Source organism: Podarcis filfolensis, assembly GCF_964270895.1.
Source record: "Podarcis filfolensis genome assembly, chromosome: 9".
Classification (NCBI taxonomy): Eukaryota; Metazoa; Chordata; class Lepidosauria; order Squamata; family Lacertidae; genus Podarcis; species Podarcis filfolensis.
Genome location: NC_139610.1, coordinates 63,675,706 through 63,698,467, shown reverse-complemented (window position 1 = coordinate 63,698,467; position 22,762 = coordinate 63,675,706). Strand labels below are relative to the sequence as shown.

Genomic DNA, 22,762 nt, shown 5'->3' with positions numbered 1-22,762 from the left:
TTGTTGTTAATAACAAGCACCAATGAGCTCCTGTCTGGAGTAGTGACTGTATGGAAGAGTGGTCATTAGTTTGCTTCTGGTGAAGAAAGGCAAGAAACTTTCGAGAGATGTTTTGCTGAACACTTAATTATTTTGAAACACCCTTCAAAATTGCTATTGGCTGTTTGGCCTGAACAGGAACCTTCAGATTCACCTCCGGTTCTGCTTTAGGCAGAAATCAGCGGCCATTTTAGTTTCAGGTACAAAAATGTGTTAAAGATAAACAGATATTTTTGTGCATGTCCCCAAAATCAATCAGACACCAGACAGTGTGCTTGATTGTCCTCCTTCTTTTTTAGCAAAATACCTCTCTTCTGCTTTCAGTTCTGCATTGACTATGATCAGGCACTAACATAAATTGCCGTTGAGCCTCCTGCAAGCTCTTGAGGCCTCACATGTGGAAAGAAGCTTTTAAGACCTGCACTTGGGACCATGTAAACTGCATTCTGGTTTAACTAGTGCTTATAAGGGCATCACCCGCATTGCTAGTTTCCCACTGAAGCATTGTTTGCCTTGCCTTGCTGTATGGGACTCAGATGCATTGCTTGACTCTATACAGGATTGAGTGCATCTCCTAGGTGACTCAGTGTGAGAGAGACTATTGGGAACCTGGGTGTTAGCATCCTTTGGCTGGGAGAGAGGGGAAATGGTGTGTTTGCAATCCTCCAGGTGGAGATAATAATAATAATGGTAATGATGATGATGATGATGATGATGATGATGATGATAATTTATTATTTGTACCCCGCCCATCTGGCTGGGTTTCCCCAGCCACTCTGTGCAGCTTCCAACAAAGATTAAAAATACATTAAAATGTCACACATTAAAAACTTCCCTGAACAGGGCTGCCTTCAGATGTCTTCTAAATGTCAGGTAGTTGTTGATCTCTTTGACATCTGATGGGAGGGCATTCCACAGGGCGGGCGCCACTACCGAGAAGGCCCTCTGCCTGGTTCCCTGTAGCTTTGCTTCTCACAGTGAGGGAACTCCCAGAAGGCCCTTGGTGCTGGACCTCAGTGTTTAGGTTGGATGATGGGGGTGGAGATGCTGCCCTGGATACAGAATTGACTTGTGCCTCCATGGACAGCTGTGAGTCCAAAATGACTCCCAGGCTGCGCACCTGGTCCTTCAGGGGCACAGTTACCCCATTCAGGACCAGGGAGTCCTCCACACCAGCCCGCCCCCTGTCCCCCAAGGACAGTACTTCTGTCTTGTCAGGATTCAACCTCAATCCATTAGCCGCCAGATGGGGTGGGATGCCTGAGAAAGCAGGTCAGCTGGAGATGAATGGTTGCTTTGTGCCCTTTTGGTGCCTGCTGTCCTATAGCAGGTCTTTGGTTGGGTTCCTTGCTTGGCTGAGCACCTGTGACCCCCGGCGTGTGCCTGAGGAAAATAAATATGGAAGGAGCCACAGCAGGATGGTCTATCTCAGCAAATGAGAAGAGGGCAGACATGGCTGGAGGAGGGAACTTTGGAGGGCAAGGTTGCAGGTGTCTGCCACCTGCGCCCTTCACCCAGCTGCCACCCTTCACCAACAAATTCAGATTGACTAATCCTAGAATTGTAAAGTTGGGAGGGACTACGAGGGTCATCTAGTCCAACCCCCCTGTAATGCAGCAATCTTTTTGGCCAATGTGGGTCTTGAACCCACAGCCCTGAGATTAAGCGTCTCATGCTCTACCAACTGAGCTACGTGCAAACCCAGCAGCTCAAGAAAAATATCTAAGAAGTATTGCATCCCACAGCCTGGAGCTCCTGAGCCCCTGTTCCTTCTAGCAGCTGATTTCTTTGTCTTTCTTTGAGTATGCTAGAATTAAGGTTTTGTCTCCTTTTCCGGGAATTAGATCAAAACTGTGTCTTGCAAGCATGAATGAGCACTGGGTTATTAATTGAAAAGTGGATGGTTGCTTGCTTCCTTCCTCAGCCTCACTTTATTTTAATTTTTTTGAGTATAAGAAGGTTTCGACCCTGAAAAGACAATTCTTGCTGGCAGCTGGCAATATTTGCACAGCTGCTGCCCACAGGTCTCCCTTAACTTCTTCCTCCTCCTTCAATATCCAAGCGTAGGTCGACATCCAGGTCTTGAAGAAAGAGGGAGCGCTTTGCTTTCTTACAGGACCTGATGGGATCAGAGTCGGAAGAATCTTTAAGCTTCTGCTAAAGTTAGGCGGCAGTGAAGTCCTTGCCCCGAATGCACATTCCTGTTTAGGCTTGTATCATTTCTGTTTAGATTTCCATTACTTTGCTCCGGGATGAGTGAGAAACGTGAAGGAAATAATGAAATGAGTCATTCTAGTTTTAAGGGGCGGAGGGAAGGATGACTATGTACAACACTGGATAGTTGTGCCTGTTTATTTAGCATAATATATATCCTATTTAATTCTTCATTTCTTTAATTAGATTTGTTAAACCATCCTTCATCGTATTGATCCCAGGGTAGATTACAAGGTAAAGGTAAAAACGCAAGTGTCACTGTGGTCTAAACCACTGAGCCTCTTGGGCTTGCCGATCAGAAGGTTGGCGGTTCAAATTTGCGCTATGGGGGGAGCTCCCGTTGCTCTGTCCCAGCTCCTGCCAACCTAGCAGTTCAAAAGCACACTAGTACAAGTAGATAAATAGGCACCGCTGCAGCGGGAAAGTAAACACCGTTTCCATGCACTCTGGTTTCTGTCATGTGTCCCATTGCACCAGAAGTGGTTTAGTCATGTACTTCCCATATACTTCTGCAGGTGGTGGAATAAGAAAGAATTAATGGCCTGCCCTGCTGATCTCAGTGTATAGACAGATTGATGGAGAGGCAAGCATCCTTTCAGAGAGTTGTCTAGAGGTTCATATGCCAATGTAAACACCTTGGATTGGGCTTGGGAACGTACGGGCAACCAGTACAAGCTCTTCCTTGTACTATGGCCTTCAGGCAACAATCCAACATCTGCACAGCCTCAACAGATTCAGCTGATAATAGTTCTCAGAGAACTCTGGGTCAATGGAGGGTCTCTTAAACAGAAGACGCAGTACCACCTCCTTAAGACTGCTGGAACCATGCCCGTCAACAACAATGCATTAATCCATCCAGTTACTCTCCCCATCTCCATCAAGTTCTAATCAACCAGGATGGGCAAAGGTCAAGAGGACATGTGTTTGTCCAGACACTTCCTGGCATCTTGCCCATATCATCAGGCCACAACAATTTAAGCTGACCCCATATAGTCTGGACACGACTCCTGACACCATACCATCAATGGATGGAAGTGTCTTTGCCCTTAAATAGCCTCTAGCAAATTTGTTACAGGATGCTTCTTAGGGTTCTGATACTCCCAATTTTGGGTCAGACCTCAATTTAGTTGGAGATGGCAGGTTTTCATGCAACCCTGATGGAATAATATAGGGGAATCTTGTAGAAAAACTTAGCAGAAGAATGAATATTCTAAAGGCATCAATAATTACCTAGTTGCTGGCAAAATCCCAAGTGTTGGGTTTTTTAAGTTCTTGTTTCATTTGTCTAGTTATATATCTATGACAACCAATTAAAATTACTAAAAAAAGAACCAGTAAGAAAGCAATGGGTCATGGAAAAGTAAGCGTTCTTTGCCTTCCCCATCACTAAGCAGTAAGTCATGGATTTGCACTGTCACCCATATTCAGTCATCTTAACTATGAGGCTGCAGGTGTGTGCTGTAGGTGTGCTTCATTACCCAAAGATCTCCTGTACACAAGGATGCCACCCGAGCTCCACTAAATCAGAGACCATCCTTTGGAGGTTGCTTTTTTCAGCAGCCACTGCATAGAAACCAGGTTGACACTGGACCACTGCAACCCATTAGGCTCACTGCTTGATCAAGTGGGCAGCTGCTGATGGCCTCCTGCTTGGACCAAGCCAAAGTCAGCTGAGCTTGGAAGTTCCATCATCTGCACTGTATTTGGGTATCTGCACTGAGTTTGTGTTTAAATGCTTTGACATGGAGTGATCCAAAACTTCCTCTCCCCTACACCTGGTATGTCTTCTTAGTGTTTTCTCAAAGAAGCAAGGGAGATGTTTTCCTGTAGTGTTTCCCTAAGGAAGGTGGTGAGGAACTCAGATGAGGACTGAGTCTGGAGAGATCATGCAGAAGGAGTGTCCACGCTTATGAATGGTTGTGGAGTTACTGTAGGGCAGGGATGCAGATACTGTGGCTCTCCAGATGTTGTGAGAGACTCTGTTTCCCCATGGCCCTGATCCTTGCTCATGTTGGCTGGGGCTGATGGGAATTGGAGTCCAGCAACATCTGGAGAGCCACAGGTTCACTATCCCTGATAGTGTCCAAGCCGTAAGAGACAGGGCATCACACTCTCCTTTTAGCAATGAATAGCAGTGATTGTGAAAGTTACCAGATTGCAGATTTACTGTCCATATGAGCACCTCTTTTGCAAGAAATGGCCTTTGGGAAGAGTAGGAATGATTCCTCCCTTAAGATCTTGAAACACATTTTTTTTTTTTACCCTTTCCTGTGGACCATCAGGGACACATGTGTGTGCCCCCAGTCAAATTTCTTTTTGAAGATGAGTTTTAAAGCACCATGCTCAAGGCCAAACTGAACACTGTGCATGAGATCAGAAGGAATTTTTGCTCCTGCTCAGAGAGACGAGAGAGGTCTCATGATTTGTTGAGTCTTCCATAAAATGCATCTTGGTTGAATCACATGGAGCCATTTGCTTGACCAACCTTTACTGTGGTTTCTGACTGTGATGCACTGGGGTTTGGATGGCAAAGACGGATATTGGGTGTGTGTGTGTGATTTGCTTGGTCTTGGGACAAAGAACTGGACTCAATTGCCCCTTGATCTTCTATATCTTTATTCTTCTTGGATTTTTGTGTTCCGATTGCCTATCGTACATCACCCTGGAATCTTGTGATGAAGGGTGGTTAATAAATATTTTAAACACTACATGTTGATGCATTTAGAAACACATTCATTTAGGTCAGCGGTTCTCAACCTGTGGGTCCCCAGATATTGTTGGACTGCAACTCCCATCTTCCCTAGCTAGCAAGGCCAGAGCTCAGGGATGATGAGAGTTGTAGTCCAGCAACATCTGGGGACCCACAGGTTGAGAACCGCTGATTTAGATGCATAGATAGAATGCATAGAATCATGGAGATGGAAGGGACCCTGAGGATCATCTAGTCCAACTCCCTGCAATGCAGGAATACGCAACTGTCCCATATGAGGATTGACTCTGCAACCTTAAGCCCTGCAATTCTCTTCATTGCTTTCCTGGGCAATCTTGAGAAAACTTCTCTGGTTTTGGACATCCCTGGAAGGAAAGAAAACTACAAGGACAACCACCCTACAGCATGACCCAGGCACCTTTGCTATATAAATATAGGTGGTGGTTGTTTTTATATTTTGCACTTCCTCAACTTGGTGCCCTGTGTAGAGGAACCACCTGCACCACCCTAAATCTGGTGCTGGTCTGTGTGGATTGGGCCGAAAAGGAAATGCTCAGCCAATGGGGAGCAGTGGCAGCAGCATGAAAGAGGTGATCCCAGTCAGGGAGTGGGTCCCACTTAGGACATTTTGCCCAAGGGATCCCCCAAAACCCGGAGCTGACACAGACTGCAGGCTGGCCTTGGGCCCTAACACCGCTTTGGAAAGAGAGAGCAAAATTAACCCTTGCGCCATTTATGTGCATTTATTTCTTCATTGATTTAAAAGCATTTACAAAATCTAATATCTTTCTTTAAATCTCTATGCGGTGTGCAGCGTGCATGCAAAAAGCAACAGAAAGACAGCATAAAACCAACAAAACAGTAGTATAAAAGCATATTTTGCTTTTTTAAAATAAATGAAAACAAGAATGCAAGGAATTCAAACAAATAAAAACGGCGTGATCCTATGGGTCAGGGGGAAAGGGCAATAGTGGGAAATGCCTGTTTCGGGGTCCCTTCCCCAGTGATATTCTGTGGGGTGGGGCACCATGATTAAATTTGCCCAGATGACCTAACGGACAGAGCTTCCCTTGCTTGCTTGTCCCAATTTCCTCCCTACCTGCAGTTACTCTGCAGCTGAAAGGCAGGCTAAGCTGCAGCTCCCACAGAAATCATGGACCAAGGTGTGCTTACAACGGTGTACTTAATTATCTTCCTGCCTTCCTGCCTTCTATCTTAATGCGAGTCCAGTAGGGCAGAGAGACTGGGGATGGGGCGATTGTTTTCCTATTGGCATCGGGAGGCGAAGGTGGTGAGCGCTACCTGCTTGCAAGATGAGGCAGAGGAGTTCCATTGCCATGCCTATGCCCTGGAAAGTGAAGGGTAAGTTTTGGGGAGGTCCGACGCCAGTCCCCTTTCCTTCCTGTTCAGTAACTGGCAGTCACTGGGAGGCGGCCAGTTTGGTGTTGCATCCTCCTGGTGCAGCTTTTGCAAAAATAAATGTGACACTCCCCTCAACTCCATGCCCATGAAACCTGAGAAATCTCACCATTGGAGAGTCTATGGGCTACATGGTGCAGTCAAAGTTTTTTTTAAAATAGTATATTAGACCTCTGGAAAGTCAATTCATGCTCCCGGCTGTCACTTTGCGAAGGTTTGCAACAGGGGAGGGAAAACAAGGAAGGAAGAGGAGGGGAAGAATTGCAGAGAGGGAGGGAGAGGGGGGTTGTGCTGGCTGCTGTGCGGAGAGCTCAGCCAGGCAGAGTTCTTCCAGTGTCGTATTGTTGTTCTGTTCTCCGCCGAGTCCTCTTTTGTTCCGTGTGTGTTGAATTCCCACGTGCACGCTCCCATCTTCCCCTTTGCTTTCCTTGCGGGGGGGGGGCAGAGCTGCCTCTTCCCCCACCCCACCCCGGCATCGGCGAAGGTCTCCGGCAGCAAGTTGAACGGGTGCCACATGGACACATATGGCCGAGGCGATTTATCATGTAACGAGATTAAGGCTTCGCGCACCGTTGCCGGAGAACGCAGGAACACGCCACTCGCGCTCCTTTTATTGCCGGCCAATTTGCAAAGTACATTGCATTAGTTTGGTGGAGGTGCTCCCCTGTGCTGCCGCCGCCGCCGCCGCTGTTGTTGTTGTCACTGCTAAATGCCAAACAAGGAACCCTAAATGCTTCAGCTCCATTTAGATGCGGTGCCTGATAGTGTCACTCCTGGGATCTGCCCCCCTTTGGAAAGCTTCGTCGTTTAGCGCGGACGGGAAAGCTGCAGAGTGTGAGTTTTGCTCTCTCTCTTATTTACCTGTGGGTAGGAATGCAAACGGGGAGGGGGGAGAGAATGACATAGCCTAGCCTAGCCTTAAAAAACAGAGCATGCTGCTTTTTATTACACGGTCGCAGATATTGCACGGAGTCTACCTTGCTGCGTGGCAAAGGTCCCCCCCCCACCACCACCGCCACTGTTGCTGCTGCCTGGAGTCATGTTAAATTGCAGTGCAATACCTGTCGGCCATCCGCAGTAAATGGGATTCATTTGCGACCGGTGCACTTGCTATTCCACCCCCCAAGTGCCAACCGAATGGGGAGGCATGGGAAACAATAGGACGAAAGGTAACGTTGCTAGAGGCAGATGTAAATGGTGATTGCGGCAGAGACGGTTTTCATAGGGTGGCTGTTTCCGTGGGCAGCGGCTCACTTTTTTTCCCAAGGAAGAAAGACAGATGGGCTTAGCGAGGTGATGCGCCTGTCAATCACTGACGGGAGGTGGCAGTTTTGATCCGAGGTGCCCCTTCCTGAGTTGTGACAGAGTTCTTGCTAGGGGTTGTGTGTGTGTGTGTGTGGTTGTAAGGAAGCAGCATTGAAGCATTGCTGGCTGCTGCGCTTTCCTATTTCTCAAAAGAGCAGGCTTGCATCTGTATATTGCATTGGGAGACCACTTTAAAAGCCCCCTCTTCTCGCTTCCTCTCCCCTCCAGTGCAAAGCACCCCATTTCCCTCTGTCTTTGTGAGCGGGGTAGCCTTGGAAAACAACATCCCTGCCTGTCTCGTCTCCTGACAAGTTGAGCACTCTGTCTGGTTTTTCCCCCCTTTCCCCCTCTTTCTTTTAAAACTTGTAATCGTTTTGTAAACGCCAGGCTTTGATCTTGCTGGAAACCAGAGTGGCTTTGGATTTGGGAGTGCAGTATTTTTTAAGCTGTGCTTTTAAAAGAGGACTGTTAAGAACTCCAGGGTGGCGAGGTCTTTATTTGAGGCCGGTTTTCTAGACTCTATAAAACTCCTAAGTAAGGGTGCATGGCAACCTTTTAAGCACTGAAAGGTGTAAGCTGGTCAGATGCTAGTTTGTAGGTTTTTGAATGGCAACAGCTGCTCTTGGCACTTACAGATCAGATTCCAAGTGTTCAAAGAACTTCATGTGATCTTTTGTCACGCAGCACAGGTAAGCAGCAAGCAAAACTGCACCTGGGAAAAAAACTGTTGCCGAACCAATCCGCCTTGCTGAACAGGGTTGTACAGTTAGTAGTTAAGTCTCATTTAAAGTGATTTTTTAAATAGACAAATAAAGAAAATTAACTCTGTTTCCCCACCATTTTTACAGGTTTACCAGTTCAGCAAGAAATAAAACTCTGGGCTTTAGCTTGTATAAAAAGTTCTTTTCATAGTATATATGAATAGAAGTCATTTTGCTTTGGGAATAATGCATATCTCTTACTGCAACTTGGCGAGGGATAGGGAACTTGTGGCTTTCCAGATATCGCTAGACTCCAACTCCCAATATCCTGACCATTTGCCATGTTGACAGGAGTTGGAGCTCCCCAACATTAGGTGGGTCATAGGTTCCCCCATCCATGCTTTAAATAGAAATATCAGCTCAAAATGTTGCAAAACCAATAGCGGATGCTTAAATTTCCAGCTATAAAGTGAGTTGATCTGGAACCTAGCTGAGTAGGAGAGCATGTGCAGGTTTGACCTTTGGCATCTTTAGTTAGAAAAGATCTAAGGTAGCAAAGCTGGAAAACAGTCATTGCCAGTCACAATGGATCTTACCAAGTTAGAGAGACCAAAGGTTTTCCTCTGTAATAGGTAGCTTTATATGTTCAGAAAATGATGAATATTTCCTCCTCCTCCTCCTCCTACCTGAGATGGCTGCTTGATATATGATGTGCTGTTACCACTGAGTGTGCTTCCCTATTAGGGAAGGGGAGAAATTCAACTAAGTTTTCCTGTAAAAGCAAACTTACATACTTTGCTCTTTCCACAACAACGTGAGAACCTAAAGACAGCCATCCTTAGAAATCCACGCTTCTCCAAGTTTTGCAGTGCAGCCAAATAATAATAATAATAATAATAATATTTATTTATACCCTGCCCTCCCCAGCCAAGGCTGGGCTCAGGGCAGCTAACAAGCAATATATATATATATATATATATATATATATATATATATATATATAATAATAATGTATATAAACCTTTATATACTAGGGTAAAGTGTGCATAGAGATGCCTATATTTGCATATATTAATGAAAATAACATCCAAAAGGACATTATATCAGGGGAGATTGCTTTGAAAAGTGTGCATATTAGGAAATATTGCATACAAAAAATGCTTATATTAGGAAATAATCATGCAAAAATACTGATGAATTTCCATGAGGACTTAAAAGTGATGTGGTGATGTGGAGCACCAAGCTTAAGATTGGAAAAATCAGAGACAGAGATGAAGCAAAATGGACATTCTCATGGGAGATGGGTTATTGGTTTGTTTTGCTTTTGCTTTTTTTATTATGTATTCTGTGATTTCTTTTTGTATTTCTATGTTGTGAACTGCCCTGTGATCTTTGGATGAAGAGTGGTTAATAATAATAATAATAATAATAATAATAATAAAAATAATAAAAATAATAATAATAAAAAATAATTAATAATGCAGCCCATTACCCATAGTGGCTCAGAAAGTTTGTCAAGGTTTTCATAAGCCAACTAAACAGAAGGAAGATACCAAAAGCAGCAGAGGATTCTGTTGTGGTTGCTGGAACAATAACAAAATTGTTGTGTTGGAAGGGACTACCAGGGTCATCTATAGTCCAAACGCCTGCAATGCAAGAATATTTCACCCAATGTGGGGCTCAAACCCACAGCCCCGAGGCGAAGAGACTCATGCTCTATTGACTGAGCTAACCCATGTATATTACTGACATAGTGTTGGACTTGTGAAGCCTCCTCAAACTGTAGTGTGGGTAGTCAAATGTGGAAAGCAGGCAGCCTGGACTTCAGGCACAGGATCCAAATCTAAGCGCATCAGATCCCTGAGAAATGGCAAATACCTCTTGAACTCAATAGCTGTAGAAAACCAGATGTTTCCGAAGCCTAGCTCCCCCATGCTAAACAGCAGGAGCCTCTCCGCATAGTCTGCCATTGGTTAACCCATACAATTAAGATCATTGTGTTCCACAAGAAAGACTGTGCTGTTTGGGGTTGAAGGGAATTGTAGCCCTTGCAGAAGGTTGGTCAAACGTAAGCAGTAAAAGATATAGCCCAGGTAAACGCCCTAATCTGGTAAGAACTCTTTAGTAAAGGGACCCCTGACCATTAGGTCCAGTCGTGACTGACTCTGGGGTTGTGGCGCTCATCTCACTTTATTGGCCGAGGGAGCTGGTGTACAGCTTCCGGGTCATGTGGCCAGCATGACTAAGCCGCATCTGGCGAAGCAAAGCAGTGCACGGAAATGCCGTTTACCTTCCCGCTGGAGTGGTACCTATTTATCTACTTGCACTTTGACTTGCTTTCAAACTGCTAGGTGGGCAGGAGCTGGGACTGAGCAACGGGAGCTCACCCCGTCATGGGGATTCGAACCGCCGACCTTCTGATCAGCAAGTCCTAGGCTCTGGGGTTTAACCCACAGTGCCACCCACGTTCTGAACTCTTTAGTAGGTAGGCACTATTCAGGCCGCCATCTGTACCATACATTTAAAGTGGTGCCACAGAATTGTAGAATTGCAGAGTTGGAAGGGACCCTGAGGATTATCTGGTCCAACCAATGCAGGAATCTCAGCTAATCTCAGCTAAAACATCCACGACAGATGGCCATCCAACCTCTGCTTGAAAACCTCCAAGGAAGGAGAGTCTACAACCTCCTGAGGGAGACCGTTCCACTGTCAGACAGCCCTCACTGTCAGAAAGTTTTTCCATATGTTTAGTTGGAATCTCCTCTCCTTTCAAGTCCTGCCCTCCAGAGCAGGAGAAAACAAGCTTGTTCCTTCTTCCATGTGACAGCCCATGAGATATTTGAAGATGGCTATCATATCTCCTCTCAGTCTCCTCTTTTCCAGGCTAAACATACACAGCTCCTTCAGCCGTTCCTCAGACTAAGGCTTGGTTTCCAGACCCTTGTCCTCTTGGTCGCCCTCCTCTGCACACACTTCAGCTTGTCAACATCCTTCTTAAATTGTGGTGCCCCAAACTGGACACAGTCTTTCCAGGTGTGGTCTGACCAAGGCAGAATAGAGTGGTACTAGGCAGAATAGAGTGGTACCACTTTAAGCAGTTGTGGCTTCTCTCAAAGAATGCTTGAAGCTGTAATATGTTGTTGAGAATATGTTGTTTACAGGGAACCAGGCAGAGGGCCTTCTCGGTAGTGGCGCCTGCCCTGTGGAATGCCCTCCCTTCAGATGTCAAAGAAATAAACAACTGTATGACATTCAGAAGACATCTGAAGGCAGCCCTGTTTAGGGAGGTTTTTAGCAACTGATGTTTTAATGTATTTTTAAGCTTCTGTTGGAAGCTGCCCAGAGTGGCTGGAGAAACCCAGCCCGATGGGCGGGGGTTAGAAATAATAAATTATTATTATTATTATTATTATTATTATTATTATTATTATTATTATTATTTACTGGTCCTGAGAGTTGTGAGGAGACCCCAGTGCCCCTTAGCAGAGCAACAGTTTCCAGGGCTCCCCGGAAAGAGAGATTTGTAGTTTGGCCACTCTGAGAATTGTAGTTTTGTGTGTGGAATAGGGGTCTCCTCATAGCTCTCAGCTTCCTTAATGAACTACAGTTCCCAAGGTCCCTTGGGGGAAGCCATGACTCTTTAAAGTGGCATGGTACTGCTTTAAATGTGCCGTTCAGCCTTTCAAAAGCTCTGGGGCCAGAAGCGGCAAGGTAGGACGTTATTGTTTCAAGTGTTTCTTTCTCTACAAGGCTTGCCTTTTCTCCTCTCTGCACAATAGGCTTTTAAAGCCTTTAGTTCTTTAATGATGTGCCCTGCACGCTCTGTTTGGCACCCCAATTCACATGCACAGAAGAAAGAAGAGCCTTTATCTTATTTTGATCCAATCCAGCACTGAATAAAATCCTGAGATAAAAAAGGTAGTTGAGGCAACTAAACTGTTTCATCTGAGAAAGCTGGTGTTCTCATGCCTGCTCATTATTTTCGGCTTTTATTAAAGCTGTTTCTCGTTTTCTCTGTGGGGCGGGGGAGAGAAAGACAGCCCATAATAGTAGAATTCTAATTCACCCACCTGCCAATAAGAACTTTGAACTGCACTGTTGTCCTCGAAATATGCTACTAAAATCTTAGCAAGCTTACCTCTCCTCATTGCCCAGATCTGACCCAAAGCATCCTTCTGCGTTAGCAAAGCTTCTTCATGATGGTTTCAAAGTCACAACATTGGTCAGCCTGGTGGTGGTGGGTTTTATTACATACCCTCCAATAATTTCTCCTATTCCATAATAAGAATAGTAAGAATATTTATACCCCACCCATCTGTCTACCTTGCTCCAGCCACTCTAGGCGGCTTCCTACAGATATCAAAACATAATAAAACATTAAATATTTAAAAACTTCCCTTATACAGAGCTGCCTTCAGATGTCTTCTAGAAGTGGCATAGTTACTAATCTCCTTAGCTCAGGGGTCTCCATACCCTCCAACATTTCTCCAATGAAAATAGGGACGTCCTAAGGAAAAGCAGAACATTCCGTGATCGAATCAGAATCTGGGAACAGGCCTTTTCTGCAGTGGCTCCCCATTTGTGTAATGCTCTCCGAAGGGATACTTGCCTGGTGCCAAGTGTGCTGGCTTGCCATCGCGATTAACGTCACTTGCGCATGCTGCGAATGTGCTGATGTGTTGTGCGCACCCCGTGTGGCTTGCGTGAGTGACATCAGCACACCTCACAGTGTGTGTGTGTGGCTGCCACTGAATTTTGAGAGGGCCTGACCCCCTCCTTGCAAATTTGTTGGGGGCCCTTGGCACCTCGGCACCCCTGGCTCCTCTGTTACATATTTCTAGTTGCCAGGCAAAAACATTCCTCTTCTTCTAGGCATTTGGCTAAATTAAACCATCTAAGGCAGGCTTCCTCAACCTCGGCCCTCCAGATGTTTTGAGACTACAATTCCCATCATCCCTGACCACTGGTCCTGCTAGCTAGGGATCATGGGAGTTGTAGGCCAAACACATCTGGAGGGCCAAGTTTGAGGAAGCCTGATCTAAGGCATTTTAAACTGTGTGTGTAGGAGTTATTGGTTTCATTTGTTACTGCGGAATGTATTTTTATATTGCAAACCACCCTGTGACATTTGGATGAAGGGCAGTACAGAAATTCAGTAAATAATAACAATAATACAGTCCCCATGATTCTTTGCAGGAAGCCAGAGCTGTTTAAAGTGGTATGATGATGATTTAAATGAATAGTGGAGGTGGGGGCCTTAGAATGGGGATTGTGCAAATTATTTGAAACAAACAATGTAGTTTATTGTACAAAACTCACATATACATACACTAGTAACGGATATGACATCTGCTATTTTTAAGCAGCATTTGAACACTGTTTGGCATGGAGTCTAGTAGTTTTGAACAGTCACTGTTGATTTTCGGATCCCTGTACCACACTTGAATCAGTGCCTGAATGAGCTTCTCCATAGTCATGCAGTCTACAGCACAGAGGCGAATTTTGCATATAGCCCACAAATTCTCAATGGGATTTACATCCGGGGAATTCCCTGGCCAATCAAGTGCCTGTATTTGCTGCTCTGTCATGAATTTCTTCACCACTTTCAATGTGTGACAGGGGGCTAGGTCCTGCTGCAATATCCCAGTACCGTCAGGATACCTCTTTTCCAGCTCTGGAATAACTGTCTTTCGTAGAACCTCAATATATTGTGGTGAGCACATCATTCCTTCTGTTGGCTGCAGGCTTCTGACACCATAATGATCAACTGACTTTTCGTGTTTGTTTTGAGTAAGATAGAAAACATGCTTTGTTTCAATTAATTTGCACAAGCGTGTATATCCCTTTCCCTAAGCTGATGTGCAGAGTAATTTCAGGGGAACCCCAGCATGTCTTCAGAGGTCTGAGGAGACCATTATTCTTATGTGCATATAGAGATGCACCCACAAATCTCAGGTCTTACATTCCAATGCGGGGCATTCTGTGGACCCAGCAGCAGACACCTTTTATACGCACAATATTATTATTGTCTTGGCAAGCTGCTAAATGTCATCCTTATCGTCACATTTATGGCTGTATTGACCGGATTCCCCAAGCACAGCACTGCCTTTTGCAGCGTTTGTGAGATACAAAGTGTCAGAAAAAGCACATATATTCTAGCCAGGAGGCAGGGAAAGGTTTGACAAGACTGACAAAGGCACCCCACAATTTATGGCCGGGACAGGGCCTGTCTTTTCTCTGATGTGCTCTGAGAAACGGTAGATCCTGCAGACGAAGGGAAAGGCAGAGCTCATGCAATTATTAATCATTTATCCCAGTACCTTTCACTGTGCAAAGCCACCGTTCAGGTCTTATCTCGTTTAATCTTCAGGAAAAACCAATGAGGTAGGTTAGAGTGACACCGGGTGAGTCTGCTAGCCAAGCAGGAAATCGAATATTGGCCTCCCACATTCAGCTATTCCACTTTATCAACTGCACTACATTGGACCCAGCAAGGAGCACTGTATAATTTGAGTGACTTATGAGTGGACCAGCTTAGGCTATATCGGTGCCAAAAGTGGCACTGGTAATGGGAACTGGGGGTAGTTGTGGATTTGAAAGTGCGGGAGATAATCGTGACAGCTCCCATAGCCATGCGTCTAAGGAGAACACGGAGGTATCTGTGTTGACCCATTATGAAACACGCACACCAAAGAGCCAGCCGTGTGTAGTAGAGTCAGTGTTGCTGCAATTCTTTGCATAGCTTCCTGGGAGTAAACTCAGTGGTGCTTCCTTCTGACTACGAAGGTTCAACTGGTAAAACAATTTGAGCTTCGCGAGAAGATCTTCAGCCATTTAAACTGTGAGCATGAAATAGCTCTGCCAAAGGGAAGTTAAGGTGTAGCCAAACTTTGCTTGATTATTCTCTGACTGAAAGCTTCAACGACACCTCATCCACTTGTCACTGTTAAGGATATTCCATCCGTTGTCTTGGTGTCCTAGCAGTTGACTTCATCCTTCCTGTTCAACAAAAAAAGCTCTGGAGCTGGGCTCTCCTGTCTTCCTGCTCTGCTACACCACCGACTCCTAGACAGGAACTTGAGGGCTTGCTCTCTAGGATAGGCAACAGAGTCCTCCTTCCAGCCTCTCTTGTGCTATGATGATGGCCTGTTCCAGTCTCAGTAAGATTAGAGAAGCCTCCAACTCCATTCCCTATCACTCCCGGCCAGCATGCCCAATGGTCAGAGGTAAATGGGGAGTTGTGGTCCATGAACATTTGGAGAACACCAGTTTGGGGAAGCCTGGGCTAGAGGCATTGCCTGAAGACACATCTTAGGATCCTGTGCTATGTAGAAACAGGACAAATTCATAAATGGATAACTCCAATTGCCATGATGTGCCATGCTGGACTAGCACTTCTTATCACATCCCAGCTTGGCGCCTTGTTTAGTAAGTGCTCAGCATGATAAAAGGCAGCACACTAGGATGAATCAACGTAAGATAACCTGCATGTGTGAAACTAATCCTTTTCCGAGTTATTGCCAGGGCTAGGACAAAAGTATTTTGAATGCCTCTGTTTCAAGTGTTTAGACTTGTATATTGTGTGTGTGTGTGTGTGTATGTGTGTGTGTGCGCGCGCACACACACACACACACACACTCACACTCCTGATGAATGGGGGTGGGCTGAGGGACCCCCTGCCTCTAATTTCCTAAGTGGGACATTGGCTCCATCCCTTTTTATAACTAAATATCAGGCATATAACAGTGTAAGAACTTTCTGTGAGTGGGTTAGGTCTATAGGTCCTTGCACCAGACTACTGGTGCCTCCTTCCCATACCCAACAAGAAAATGTGTGAGGGATCCCCTAACTCTCCCTTACCTGCCAATGGGCTCTGGATTACAGAAGATTCAAAAGTTGTGAGCTACAAAAAGATCCACATCTGCCTTTGGCTCAGAGAGCTTATTCCTGGGCAGCGAGTATCTCCTCTCTAGGCACTCCTTAGCCTCCTGTGCTTCAGTTTTCTCCAAGTGCAGCTGGGGCAGCTATATCAGGCTCCTTGTGGTCAGCTGCAGTAGCTGAGGGTTTGACCTTCGATCTGCAGTTGTAGCCAAAAGCAAGGGTACGAAGTGCAGCGGGCTGAAGGCAGTGCTGTGCTGAGCACAGGGCTTGGACTGACATGACAGAGAGTGAGGCTACCTGGAAAGAATAATGTTGTTGTTGTTGTTTAGTTGTTTAGTCGTGTCCGACTCTTCGTGACCCCATGGACCAAAGCACGCCAGGCACTCCTGTCTTCCACTGCCTCCTGCAGTTTGGTCAGACTCATGCTGGTAGCTTCAACAACGCTGTCCAACCATCTCGTCCTCTGTTGTCCCCTTCTCCTTGTGCCCTCCATCTTTCCCAACATCTTTCCCAGGGTCTTTTCCAGGGAGTCTTCTCTTCTCATGAGGTGGTTAAATTATTGGAGCCTCAGCTTCACGATCTGTCCTTCCAGTGAGCACTCAGGGCTGATTTCCTTCAGAATGGAGAGGTTTGATCTTCTTGCAGTCCATGGGACTCTCAAGAGTCTCCTCCAACACCATTATTCAAAAGGAAAGAATAATAGAATCAAAGAATCCCTTCATGTATCACTGCCTTGCAGTGGCGAAGAGGCTTGAATAACTCAGAGAAGCTATGAGCTATGCCGTGCAGGGCCACCCAAGATGGACAGGTCATAGTGGAGAGTTTTGACCAAACGTGATCCACCTGGATCAGGAATCGGCAAGCCACTCCAGTATCCCTGCCAAGAAAACTCCATGGACAAAGACAACAGGAAAGAATAATAGAATCAAAGAATTGTAGAGTTGGAATGCAGGACTAATGCAAGAAGGAAAGGGGTGATGCTGGGTCCCCAAAGGCGTACAAGTTTCTGAGTACGAAAGAAATGTATTTTCAGTGCAATGGCTCTTTGACTGGCCTCTCGGTTTGTGAATCACCCAGTCACCCTTAAGTCATGGGATAAAATGACATTTGCCAGCTGCCCACACACATGGGGAAAGTGTCCTACTCAATGGACGCACACAAGTCAATTTCTTCTGCAGCTCTCTATTCTAATATAGGCTCACAGTGTAGAATCATCAGTGAACACGGCTGATATGTAGCCAGAACACTCAAGTCGTACATCTGGGAGTGACTCACGGTTTACTCATTCTGTGATGTATCGGAGAGCCAGGCGTCTCTCAACGTCGCCTTTCCGAACAGATCGACTCGGTGTTGACTTAGTCACTCAAGCAATTAATCAAAAAAAGCATTTCCAAGATGTGTGTTATACAAAATACACAGACTTGTGTGTAACTTAGCCGTTGACGGAAGTCTTCCTTGGCGCAGCTACACCACCTTTTTGTTTTCTGATCAGACATTGCTTTATATTTTCAGTGCAGAGGGAACAGAGCATTCCATCCTTCTGGGGAAAGCTGTCGCAGGGCTCTGCTTTAATGGATGACAATGCTTCTGATTTTTTGCAGAGATGAAAACTGTAATCTGAGCAGGATCGGAATGGAAGCCAATAGGCTTTGAATTTTAGCTCAGTGTTGTCAGTCACTAAACTAGCTGCAGTTGAGATTGACAGCCTCTCTCCCCCGCACTCCCCTTATGGAATAAACTCAGGATCCAGAGCAGGGGTTGGCAGACTTAGGGCACATTGGATCTGCTTTGTGTTTTGCCAGGCAGATTTTCTAGCTAAAGTCACATACAAAAGCTGTAGATACACTGAAACAGAAGTCACCAGACCCTTATACAGTGGACGCTCGGGTTGCGAACGTGATCCATGTGGGATGCACGTTCGCAACCCTCAGCATTCGCAACCCATGTCTGCGCACGTGTGGGTTGCGATTTGGTGCTTCTGCGCATGCGCAAAGTGCGATTTAGCGCCTCTGCACATGCATGACCGCCGAAACCCGGAAGTAACCCATTCTGGTACTTCCGGGTTTCGGTGGTCTGTAACCTGAAAAAACACAACCTGAAGCGGCTGTAACCCGAGGTATGACTGTATATAGTGAGAAGGTAGGGAAGGGTATTAGTCAGAAGGGTGGTAGGAATGGGTGATTGTTAACGACTGCAAGAAAGAGAAACCAGTAGGAGAACACTTCAGTCTCCCAGGACATTCTATACAAGATCTCAAAATAGCTGTCATTTTACAAAAGAATTTCAGAAATAGACTGGAAAGAGAAGTTGCTGAATTACAACTTATTTCCAAACTTAAAACCATGGAGAGACCTGGTCTGAATAGAGAAACTGGATTCTTATCTCATTATACATGATAAAGCTATTTTTGGCCATCTCATCCCTTGCTTTTTCCTGTAAGACCAATTGCGGTCGTTAACAGTTGTCAACTGGTTTGTCAACTGGTTTACCACACCTATCAGCCAGTCACCTATATCTGAAGAAGGGTGCATGCACACGAAAGCTCATACCAATAACAAACTTAGTTGGTCTCTAAGGTGCTCCTCGAAGGAATTTTTTAATTTTGTTTCGACTACGGCAGACAAACACTGTACCTACCTGTATCTAAAAGCCGTAGAGTTAGAATTAAATAACAGGGTATCTCAGGGCACATTCTGAGCTTAGGAATGTGTTTTTGGTACTGGAAATGAAATGAACTCACAGTCGTTTCCATACAAAATCCTGCTCCTGTTAGTTTTCTTCATTCCACCACTCTAATTTAGCTGGGAAAGTCTCCCCTATTGTCAAACAATTGGGAAAAGAACATAAGAAGACCTTGCTGGATCTGGCCCTTGTACAGGGGGGTTGGTGTCTATCTTCCATCAATGCAATTAAGAGGACATATTCCAGAGAAGCAAAAATACTTAAGGAAGACACAAAGTAGGGCTGGTAAGGAGTGTGGTTTGGAGAAAGGGTGTGTGGACTGGAAAAGGACCATGGAAGTTTATTACAATATCTGATTACAGCAGTGAGATGGAAAGATGGAAAGATACAGTCCTACGTAACATGAACAGCTGATAAAAAATTATTGGACTTAGCTGAGATGGCAAAGGAGCATGTTTAATTAGAGAGAAATCATTATTGACATTTGTTAAGGATTGGAAACTTCTTTTGGACTTTTTGCATGAAAGAGAAAATGAACTTGTCATATCTGGGTTTGAAGACTGGAAAGATATTTGCTTATAGAAAATAGAATAGTTGGATGTTAATGAATGAATACTATATTTAGCTGCAGGACAGAGAACCGAAAGTCTCTTTATCATTTTAATGGTCTTGTCTCTCTCCTTTCTATTTCTTTCTTTCCCTTTTCCCATTTCTGCCTTCTTTTTGCTTCTGTTCCTCTTTAGATTGGAACTTTAAAGCCTTTCTTTTTTTCTACTGTATTATAAAAATATACTTTTTGTATATCATAGTATATACATTGTATAGCATGAACATTTGTATATCACTGGACAAGTATAAATAAAAATAGATGAGAGAGAGAGAGAGAGAGAGAGAGAGAGAGAAAGGGGTATAGCTTAGGGAGAGTTAACAGAGAAAGTCTGAGTGGCCCTATTTGGCTTCTGGGTCTGAGGTTCCCTACCCACAGTCCACTCTCAAGGATTTAAGGCTCTGGAGAAGCCAATATAAGTTGCAATTTCAGCTAAATTTGGGGAAACCACTTGAAGCATCCATTGTGTTGAGCTATTTCAATTCCTTTACTTCGATTTGCTCATTGCAAACAGCTGAAAGTCAGGAAATTTTGATAATAAACCTGATTTGCAATGGGGGTTGAATAATTTCCATTGCTCCGAGGGCCTTCTGGCGGTTCCCTCACTGCGATAAGTGAGGTTACAGGGAACCAGGCAAAGGGCCTTCTCGGTAGTGGCACCTACCCTGTGGAACGCCCTCCCATCAGAAGTCAAGGAAATAAACAAGTGTCTGACTTTTAGAAGACATCTGAAGGCAGCCCTGTTTAGGGAAGTTTTTAATGTTTGATGTTTTATTGTGTTTTTAATATGCTGTTGGGAGCCGCCCAGAGTCAGATGGGCGGGGTAGAAATAATATTTTATTGATTGATTGATTGATTGACTGAACCTGGCAACTCCTGTTCGCAAAGCCTCTCTTCTACCACTGAATTATAGCTCCTCCCTCTTCATTCAAATGAGCTTGCTTGGGTTTTGAACCTGGGCCTTTTCACACTTGAAGCAAGATTCGTAATCCTAGACCAGGGGTTGTCAACTTGGTCTCGACCACCCACTAGTGGGCATTTCAGGATTCTAGGTGGGCGGTAGAGGGTTCTACGGCACATGCTGAATCCTCCTTCTATCGAGCACTGGTGGGCGGTAAGGAAATTTTACCATCAAGAAAGACGCATTAATGGGCGGTAGGTATAAAAAGGTTGACTACCCCTGCCCTAGACTAACAAGCCTAACTTACATATCAGGGGACAGAAGAAGTGGAGCAAGTCAGGCTATGGATTGATGGAGTCCAATATTGTTTTCACACACTGACCTCTTCCTTAATGTCTTCTTTGAACTGAAGAAGCCTAAGAATGACCCTTGGGCACATTGGGCACACAAAACCTACACTCTGTCACTGAGCTATGGTCCCCTTGCATGCAATTACATATCCCTCAAATGCCCTGGGAAAACCGTGACATCCCGTTTTCTTGCCTTAGAGCACGGTGGCCATTTTGGACACTGCGATCTCTCCTCATCTCACACCATGATCTCACCATGAAAAATGCATTTTCTTTGGGGCCACAATCTCCCACAGGTCACGCAACTTGCCTGGAAACATGGCCTGGAAGGCACACAGGCCAGTTTGTGGCCTGGACATGTTGGAGTGTGTGCAATTATGGTCAGGATTCAGTGGGTTAATATGTGGACGGTCTTTCAAGTCTCTTTGGCTCATTCCATGCCTGTAATTCTATATTCATACAAATCAATAATGTTTATTCAAATGCGCACAAATGTATTCAGTTTGCAGCCATTATTCTTTGAGGTTTTGTAGAGTTTCCCTCCATTTTTCTTCCTTCCTTCCTTTCATTTCTTTTTCTTTTTTCTGGGAAGGGAGGTGGTATGAAATCTTATTGTGGCAGGAAAATTATAGATCCATGATGAGCAATACACCGCCTCCAGTCATTAAAGAGGGGCAGACAATGGTGTTCGTTAAAAGCATTATTTGCATGTTTCAAAACCTGTCTTTTCTTTACAACGGTAAAGGATGGAAACCAACATATATTTAAAAAGATAAAATTTGTAGGGATCTGAAATCGGAATCACATACTAGATGCTGAGCAGAGACCACAGGGAGTTGTCAGTTCTGAAAACTGCACCTACTGTAGGTAGCACCAGGTACTATGTTGTGGAGAGACAGTGTTTTGAGATAGCTAACTGTGCCTCCCTAGATTGAAATTGTTTTTGCAAGTGACTTGAGGACTCTGTCAAGTTTTATGCAGTGGCAATAAGGATTTTGCTGGCCATTGCTATGTGCTACAGAGAACTGTGCTCGTTCCCAGCACTGTAGGAAGTCAGTAGGGGCCATTCACAAAACAGTTGTCCATGACAGAGACATCCTTGCTGCTGCGGTTTTGTGAATGACTACTGCGAATTGCAAAATTATCACTGTTTGCAGTTTTCTGAATACACACACACACATACACACACACACGACCTCACTGTTTACAATTACACCCCCCCCGCCGGTCAGCCCTGTTAGTATTTGTATTATGTTTGCATCGTAAATGTATTTCACACACACACACACACACACACACACAAAGGTATTGGGGAAAGGAGGTGGCAGTTGGGAGTTGGTTATTCTGTTAGTTTATTCTTTGACTGAGAACGTAGGAGTGTGGTGACTTCAATCAGACACTGTCTGGAGGGGTTTGCAAGGACGGGCAAGATATGGATTACAGTGGTACCTCGGGTTAAGAACTTAATTCATTCTGGAGGTCCGTTCTTAACCTGAAACTGTTCTTAACCTGAGGTACCACTTTAGCTAGTGGGGCCTTATCCTGAAGCAAAGTTCTTAACCCGAGGTACTATTTCTGGGTTAGCGGAGTCTGTAACCTAAAGCGTCTGTAACCCGAGGTACCACTGTAATAACTTATGTAGTGCTATGAAGGAGTTCTGAGAGCAAAAAAAAAGACTAAACCCTTTCTTGGGCTCAAGGGAGAGAAATTCATTGCATTCATTAATATATACATATGAATAATACTTGTTGTTCAACTGTTGCCAGCCTGACAAGTAAAGATTCATATTCAAGTCTCAAGGTGTCAAGCTAACAGGTTCTTCCATGAGGTGAGGCAATTTGCGTCAGATGGCAGATCCAGCCCCTCCTCCTCCCTCCACAGCCACCACAGCACCCTTGCCCTCACCACACTGCCTTGTGGTGGCAGCACAGGTGTGATGGTTTGGGCAGGAAG

General features: G+C 45.0%; 1 protein-coding gene across 5 annotated transcripts in view; it reads left to right on the top strand.

The window, feature by feature from the left end:
• Positions 1-22,762, top strand: part of ARHGAP24 (Rho GTPase activating protein 24) — a 399,589-nt gene that overhangs the window by 62,125 nt on the left and 314,702 nt on the right. Inside the window, exon 1 of one of the 5 annotated variants that reach the window (XM_083571258.1) lies at positions 6,682-7,216. The exons of the other annotated variants lie outside the window; for them this stretch is intronic. The gene's annotated coding sequence lies outside the window, so the exon portion shown is untranslated. Of the gene's footprint in view, positions 1-6,681; positions 7,217-22,762 lie in introns of those variants that run through there. 5 annotated transcript variants of the gene reach the window in all.